Genomic DNA, 9260 nt, shown 5'->3' with positions numbered 1-9260 from the left:
CGTTACAAGCTACAAGAACTCATCCTAATTATGTCCAAACCTACAAGACACAGTACAACTTCATAATTTATATCACTTACATTGGAATCAACATGAACATATAAGTCATTCAATGATAGAAAGTTCCATCCGTTTTCTAAAAGTAAAAAAACGACTTAGTTGTTCGTTTCCATTACAATAATGCTAAAAATTGCATCCTTTACATAAGGAGAAAAGAAGATTAGCAGCTTTATAGAGCCTATACTATAGCTTCTACAACCATACCTAAATCTTATAAAGTGTAAACTAAACATATTTTAGCCAAAGTTTAATCAAAGGGTTTTAGATCTTCCAATATAATTACCATGAAAAAACATATGCTACACCTTGTATTCATTTTCTATAAAAAAAATAACCAATATTAATTTTATATAATATATAAAAGATGTGTTTAACCACAAAAGCAAAATGCATTTGTAACTTCGAAACCAAATTATATTATAGAGTTACAAACCTTTGGACTTTAACTTCACTTATAAGATGCATAGAGTATGCGATTGTCCACAAAGTTAAAGAAATTTGACAATAACATAAATAAAATCCATTGTTGAGTGAAACATAAAACTTTAAGGCACATACATTTAGAGACAACATTATTTGTACAAACATCTTGATTTTCTCGCCAATTACTCTTATACTTGATTAACTAATCTTGATAACAACTAGGACTAGCATGCCAAGTGCAGGGGAATGTGCAAAGACTCCAAAGAAAATTCAGGGAAATGGATTTAGTTATACGTGTTGGAATCCTAAGTCGATGAGGACTTGGAAACCAAACAATCTAATTTATGGAAAGTTTAGTTTATGGCAAGTTGGTCATAAGTTTCCTAGTCTAATACAAGTTGGTTTGTTAGGTTATATATAAATGTTCATAATCGAGTTTATGATTACGAGAACAGATTGTAAAAACATCGGTTTTGAGCTAGTTTCCGATTAATCAAAGAGTTATTTAGGTTATTTTGTTTTGCATTCTTGTTTTCTAAACTTTAATTGGTATCAGAGCGAGGTGAAGACGGTGCCGGTTTGAGAGTCGGTTTCAAGAAAAGTGTAGCCTTTCCTTGCGGGGCAGACGCAACATGAATCGGGTTCCGTTGAAGGGGGTGTGATTTCGTTTTGATCGCAAGCAACCCCGATTTTTCTTGATCGGGCTTGTTCTAAGGTAGAGAGAAACTAACCGGAGAGGCGGAATAAACGGATAGGAAGACGTCAAAGCGGGTGGCTTTGATTCGGTTCGTTTTACTGGTGACGGAAGACGGTAAAGGTGGTCGTGACCTTGTCTTGTTGTTCAATGGAAAAGTGCTCTCGGAACAAGCTTGATTAAAGAGGTCGGGGTGGTGAAAAGAGATATAGGATGTTGATTGGGGTTGAAGAATTCTCTAGAAGGACTTAGAGATTCGGGGGTGATTCTTGGAATCCTAAGTCGATGAGGACTTGGAGACCAAACAATCTAATTTATGGAAAGTTTAGTTTATGGCAAGTTGGTCATAAGTTTCCTAGTCTAATACAAGTTGGTTTGTTAGGTTATATATACATGTTCATAATCGAGTTTATGATTATGAGAACAGATTGTAAAAACATCGGTTTTGAGCTAGTTTCCGATTAATCAAAGAGTTATTTTGGTTATTTTGTTTTGCATTCTTGTTTTGTAAAGTTTAATACGATGGGCGACTCTTAATCTTTGTTAACATGTTCATCTGTTAATATGCATAGTTTAATCATATCACAACATCATATAAAGTATAATATTAACATTATTACATAAAAATTGTCGGATGTTACCTTCCCGACTTTGTTATCCTTGAATCATTGTTGAGGGAGTCCCAAATCTTTGAAACTTTTAAGGTATTTCCAATAGACATATCGGAAATAGTATCAAAATCTTGCATTTCGTTTGCTTCTTCCTCAAAAGTCGACCAAACATATCCCCATAGGACTAGGTTTTTGTTTGTTAGTTCCAAATTTTCCAGATCCGATCCTGGTTCCTCCATTTTCAAGTGAGACGTGTCATCTTTAACGATGAGAGCGAGAGCCAGAGAGATAAATCTGGAGAAAATTATGTGGATTCAACAGATTTATTTGGGGATAAATACGCTTTTTTGTTATGTTTGAATCTATGGTAGACTAATTTTATGGTTAATTTATAGGGATTGCTGAGTCAATTTCAAATTCAAAAATCATGAAGAGAATTATATGGAGAATAAAAGGTATAACATGTCTAAATGAGCGACAAGTGGCAAACATTGAATATGGAGGTGTAATAGAACGACATGTGGACAAGAAAAACTATTATTTTATTAGTTAGAGTAAATTAGACTAGATTAATTACATTGATTGTCGAGATCTATTGTTTCGTCGTAAAAGCGTAAGTTTGCATCATTAAATTCATCATGTTATGGATGTGTGCTAATGGAATAGTTTTGTTTTATTTCGTTGTTAATATTTTTCCAAATTGAAATGCAAAACCTGGGGTATATCTACCATTTTCTTTGAGTTGCAAACTCATGTATATGGTGTGGGCTTTTGTTGATTTATTATCGATGATCAAGAGTTCACTTGTGTCCATGATCGGTTATGAATTATCGTTTATTTGAAATGATGGTTTCTCCGATTATTATAAATGTTGAATCATCGATCAGTGAGAAAAATGTTTGTTTCTGTAGGAGCTTACAAAGATGTCGTTTATCTTGGAGTTTGCAGAGAACTTAATCCTGAGGTCAATGGAGGATCCAGTAGAAAGAGATCGCAAATTCAGAGATCATATCTATGGTATAAAGGAAAGTTGTGATAATACAAAAAAGATGTGGAGCTATCCAATTCGGCCTTATGGATTTTGGACATTTGATCGCCACAATGCTCAGATCTTATGGGATGCTCAGATTAGCCATGTCCGAGGTCGTAGGGACCCCTATGATGACATCCTTCAAGACTACTCCAAATAGATTGTGAGTTCCTATTTACATGTCTACTATTAGGGATTTGTTTATCTGCCTTCATATTAGATTATCTAAACAATATAAGAACATAAAGGTTGTGTTAACGAGGGGCTGTTACTTAATCCTATTACTATCCCATCTTTTTTGGTGCAACAAATCATGCTTCTCAATGAATAGCATTACATAGCGTTTTGCCAATTTCAGGGTTCTGAAACTGTTTGTGATGAAAGATTAATATGAGTCACTCTCGAAGCTGATTCGTTGTTGCTCGTTTTCATTTTACACAGAAAACACACTTATTGTGTATGATACATTGCTGATCTTCACAAATAAAGTCCTTATGAGATCTTCATCTTAGTGTTCAATAGAAGTTTGGTTTTCTAGAATAAAGTTTCTAAATTTGAACGCATGTGATTCCTTTTTTTCCTACTTAGAGTATCACATTTTGTAATAAAATTCAAAGTGATAATTTTGACCACTCTCTTATTGATTTAGATATGTTTTATCCTTCATGTTAACCATATATATATATATATATATATATATATATATATATATATATATATATATATATATATATATATATATATATATATATATATATATACTAGGTAATAACACGTGGAATCCACAATTACAAAATTAAACAAATTTTGATAGTTAAATATTATAACTATTAATCAATTATTTTCAAAATATTATTAAATATGAGAGTTATATGACTTTTATGTATTGATTCAAATAAATATTTGAAATTTCTTTTTAAGATACATGAAGCATTATTTATGTTTGAATTATTAAAAAATGATGAAATTATATAATGAGATAAATTGATTATAAAATAAAACAACACAATCAAATAAATAAAAATTGGTATATGACAAATTAAAAAGTTAAGTTACATAAACCACCATGAAAAATATAACAAATTATAAATAAAAATTAAGAATAAAATTTATTTTACTAAAAATAATAAAATAATAAAAATAAGAACTTTAACTCGCTAATAATCCTTTGACCCGATTATCACTACCCATCCATCCATTGATTAATCATACAAACCATTTTCTTGCCACAACCCTATCGCTGTTCTAATTTTCCAGCACCATCACCGACCTTATTTCGTGTACATTTTTCACAACAACATGCATGTATGCCTCCATCGATCAAATATCAGAAGTAGAGATATGTAGCGATTACATTTCAAATTCATTCAATTAAACCCCTTTTGCATACGATTGTGTCGATTGCACATCCGAAGGACTAACCTTTGAAATTTAATGTAATATCGGTTCACCGAAGTAATGAAAACTGTACGTGTTGAAAGAAGAAAATTCTTGAACCAACCGAAGTACGCCATATGACGACAGTAAGATTCAATCAGGAGCACTTGCTTTTGTTCCTCCTTCTTCAATATTTTAACAAAAGACAACAATTTGGTAGTAGAAACTTACCTATTTAATTTTCAAGAAATTTCAATTTAAAGATGATAGCATGAAAACATCGAAAGCAGATGATTGCAAATCCTGAGAGTGAAAGAAATTTGTCGGGTACTTGTCAAAATTGTCAGCGACTAAAATTGAAATTTCGAAATTCGAAAATGCTAAATATTAGGTGTTTTTTGTTCAAAATATTCATCTTATTAGTATATAGGAAGATAAGATATTGATTTTATCGATTTACCTTCCATATTAGGTGAATAATTGTTTGACAAAAAAAGTAATATTTAATATTTTTGTAGATATATATTCCGAATGATCAGTCTGTTAGTTCAAATAATTATCTTCAATATCATTGTACTTTTCTTATCAGGATCATTTTCTATAACGTTTAAATATCAAAGACCAATCATGTGGTTTATAATTTTCTAATATAGCAATGTATTTAAGTAACTTTGAAAAATATAGCATCTTACTTTCACCTTCATTATTGATATATTTGAATTTACTTAAAACAACGATTGCTTTTAGGATTACGGTTGTATGAAATACCCTAAGTGGACGGTATAAGCTTGATGTTTTTTGTTTGGTTTATTGTATAAATATCTTAAATGACTTAGGCTACAATTTTATATCTCATGATAAATCGATAATGTTGAAATAGTTCAAAAAATGGAGTCTGTTGCTTTCATTTTTATGTCCTTAATAACGTTTTACTCTAAGTTATTTTTCAATTATAGCATTTAACTTTGAAGTTAATGTTCATTTTTATGTCCAGTATAGAGTTCTACTACATGATGGATCTGAATTTACTTTTAGTTTGTACATGTTATGATATTAATACCACTAACTTGTGTATGCTACTGGAAAAGCAATCCCTTTGGCTATTGGAGTTGTGGGCCAAGCAACAATAAGAGAGGTTGGTGGCCTTGTAGTTGATATGATCCAACTAAAAAGGATGGTTGGAAGAACCCTCATGTCCCCTTCCTTATTCATCCAACCTCTGTGAGAACGACCCCTAAGCAAACCCTAAGTGAAAGAGTGCCTTTTTGCAGCCCATTGGAGTGTTTAGAGGAGTTCTTGAAGGTGAAGAGTGAAGTTTGAATAGCATGGAGTTGGGAATTACCTTGGATCTATGATTTCTATCTTGATTGCAACCTCCAGGAGGTATAAAGCTTGTACCTTTATCACTCCGTCTTGTAGATCTAGATTTTTATTATTTTATGACACTTTTTGGTCCTAAAATGGTGATTCTTGAGCATGTCATGTTCTTGAGCCATTAAGTCGTCCTTTCAGACCTTAGGAAGGGTCTTGAGTCCTAAAAATAGGGTATTAATGGTTAGTTTTGCTCCATGCATTCTTTAAAAGGTCTGAATGTATTAACATGTTTAGCTAAGCACTTAATGAAAATGCGAAGTCTTAAAGTTGGAAACTTTATGACTCTTGAGGATGATTTGGCTTTGGATCTTAAAATTAGATGTAGGATCATAAGGCATTAAGCTCTTAATGAAGTTTTGAGAAGTCAGGGCGTACGCCCTACATAACCTGAGTACGCAGCGCGTACGTGGTCAACTCTCCCATATGCGGTGAAGATTTGGATATGCCCTGCATACGCGTTCTGTGTCGACTCGACTGAGTTGGCTTGGTTGGTTTGACTCAGTTGACTTGTTGATTTTGACTAGTTTCGCTTTGACTTTGACCAACTTTGACTAAGGGGTATTGTTGAGTATTTTGAATGGTGTTTGAGAATTAGTCATTTGGATGAATAGGTGACGGTTAGAGCTAAGATTTGGAGTCGTGACCTCATCAGCTATTGTTCAGACTGTGAGGTGAATTTTCCTCACTGTAGTAACGGGTCGAAGGCACCAAGGCCAGCCCATTGGATTGATATCCTGCTATACATTGATATGTTGAGTATGGGATAGATCCGTATGATTATATGCTAGTTGTTGATATGTGTAGACTGGTAGATCTGTAGGACTACCTGTGAATCCTGACTGCATGATTTATGTTTGTTGATTTTGTTTGTTATCTGTTATATGTCGACGTATGGTGTTGGTTTGAGGTTGTATTGCTTTGTGTTGTAACCAATAAATCCAGGAGCATTCTGGATATGAGCTGAAGGTCGATCGGCATTCCATACTCATACTGAGGGCTCGGGAGCATTCCAGATACGAGCTGAGGGCCAGTTGGTATGCCAGACTCGTACTGAGGGCCTGAGGGTATTCCAATCTGATGACTGAGTGGACCCGTTGTATATTAGCATTCTATCCTAGGGTATTCCATCCCGAGGATGACTGGACCCAGAGGTTGACTGGGCATGGGGTATTCCAACTCAATGGTTGATTAGACCCGACATGTTGTTGTATATGTTATATGTGTTGGGTTTTAAGCACTATAACACTCCTATGGTGCACATGCAACCCTAGATGCTTTGTATCTATGTTTTCTCTAATTATACATGCAATTTCAATTTTCCAAAGCATACATCCTAACTAGCATACAATAGAGGATGTACAACATAAAAACCAAGTTAGAAGAATACCTCTTGATGTAGTTTGTAGTTCTTGGCCTTATAAAGCTTTAGCACCTCAAGTGTCATGCCTCTAATGTGTCACAAACACCAAATGCAAGAGGAGGTTTGAGAGAATAGGCTAGTTAGCTCAAAATAGATTATCACTCTCTTAGAATGAATGGGCAACCGATTTTAGCTCTAGGGGTTTGCTTTTATAGTGTTACAAAGGCTAGGGTTTCATCCATGCAAACCCTAATGCACCATGACCCTTCATATTTCTTAGGCTCCATGGGTTAAATCTTTTAGCCCAACCTTATCAACCATGGATCATGTCACACCCCGAAACCGAAGGCGGAAACGTTCCGGGGCGGAGGACGTCATGCGTAGTATCACAACAGTTATATCATAGTAAGCATACTAAACACAACCATTACATTATAATAAGAATATTTACATTGTTCGAAAACATGGTTTATACTTATCAGTATATATAGCAAAAGTAAAAGATATGACTTCAGGATGTTCCATCTTCTCCAAAAGTTGGCAAAAGTACCTGGCTATTGATGCCCTGAGAATACAAGCAGTTTTAAAATATCAGCATAAAGCTGGTGAGTTCATAAGCAGTTAATTCTGGTGAAAGAAAGGTTTCCTTGATTCTTTGAAAAGTTATTTCCCCAAGAAAATCCCATATTTTCTTATAAAAGAGGTTTGATTATCCATTAGTTACACATTAAACAGACTGTTTATGAAAGATTAAGTTATCCCAGAAAATACCATGTTTTCTTAAAGATTGATAGTTGATTATCCATACGCGAGTATCTACCATACTCGGACAGTAGTTTTCTTTTCGAAGCTCTGGTTACACCCAGATGAGTATATTAGCCGTATTTTCGAAGCTCTGGTTACACCCAGAGGAGTACATTAGCCGTATTTTCGAAGCTCTGGTTACACCCAGAGGAGTACATTAGCCGTATTTTCGAAGCTCTGGTTACACCCAGAGGAGTATATTGAAAAAGTAAATTCTCGTTACCTAAGTTGTGAGTGCCATAACCGTACTGAGACTGGATAAGGCGCGTAAATGGGCCAGTATCTTTTATGACTTTGTCACCCCTGAACCAAATGGTTCCGCTGTAGCTAGCAGCGAGGGTGTGGGATAGTCAGTCCCATATAGATCTATACACAATAGTCACGCTCTCCCTCCAAGAGATTCTGGTTATAAGTCGTAGTCCTCCACTCACGAATCCAGGGGAGTGTTACCGAGGACATGTCTCAAACTTAGCCTAACGAACTTACAAATAACAATGTTGAAAATCCTGTTTATAGCTTACGTGAATCCTTTATGAAATAATACATATTATGATAAGGTTCACAAGTTCCTTGCTTTAGATTTGAAAACTGTTTCTACGAGTTGATTTCTAAATCGAGTGGTAAAACGGTTTTCTGTGTTTGAAAGCATACTGAACATGAAATTATTTTAAACAAAATAATATATTTGAGCACAAGTTTCCTTGTACTTTTGCTTGTATTCCCCCCTGAAAACATGAAAAACTCGGAAAAGTATAGGGGTATGAACTCACAGTTTATCGTAGGATCCGAAAGCACAATTGGTTACAAGTGTTGAGTGTCAACCGATGTTTCGTACGCAAGTGGATCCTATTAACATATGATAACACATATGTGTGTTAGAATTAGGGTGTTTCATGGCTAAACATGACGGGAAACCACCCTAAATACTTGGAAATGCTTGTCGGGACCCTATATGATCAATTAAGGGAGGTGTACGGCCATTTGAGTGGTTGTGCGGCCAGGGTGTGCGGCCAGGCTGCGTGTGCGGTTGCACACAGGAGTGTGCGGTCGTACAGAGGGTGTGTGCGGCCGTACACAGGAGTGTGCGGCCGTACACTCCTCTTTTTTCCCGAAATGTCGATTTTGAGGGGTTCTTGTGCTAATACTAAGTCCTACTAGTAAATGAACGCCAAACTCTTCACTTTGGAGAGTTTTAGTGTGTGAGCGGCCACCTTATAAAGGTGTGCGGCCGTACACCTTCAAAGGATGAAGAACACAAAGAACACTATGAGTTTTAGGCTTAGATTCAGGTGTCTTACCACTACAACGCGCTGAATAATGGAGTAGTTCACGTTTTTTTAGGCCTTTAGAGTGTTCTTGGATGATGTTTCTAGAGAGAGAAAGTGGAGAGAGAGAGTAGGGTGCAACCAAAAGAAGAAAAGAGTGAATGAAGGGGGTCTCCTTCAATATATAGGGTCGGGTGTGAGGCTGGAGGGTGTGTGCGGCTGGGTGTGCGGCCGTACACACCTTCTTTGGTGTGTTTGACCC

At 35.3% G+C, this 9260-nt stretch overlaps 1 long non-coding RNA gene across 1 annotated transcript; it reads left to right on the top strand.

Annotated features, from left to right (window-relative positions):
* Window positions 1-2322: 2322 nt before the first annotated feature.
* Window positions 2323-3450, top strand: LOC145123278 (uncharacterized). The gene is made up of 3 exons (XR_013715088.1): window positions 2323-2401; window positions 2700-2981; window positions 3177-3450. It is a non-coding gene; the product is annotated as an uncharacterized LOC145123278 (long non-coding RNA).
* Window positions 3451-9260: the final 5810 nt, after the last annotated feature.

Source organism: Lactuca virosa, chromosome 7 (assembly GCF_052849685.1).
Source record: "Lactuca virosa cultivar CGN04683 chromosome 7, Lactuca_virosa_CGN04683_v6, whole genome shotgun sequence".
Taxonomy (NCBI): domain Eukaryota; kingdom Viridiplantae; phylum Streptophyta; class Magnoliopsida; order Asterales; family Asteraceae; genus Lactuca; species Lactuca virosa.
This window is presented reverse-complemented; position numbering and strand designations above follow the sequence as displayed.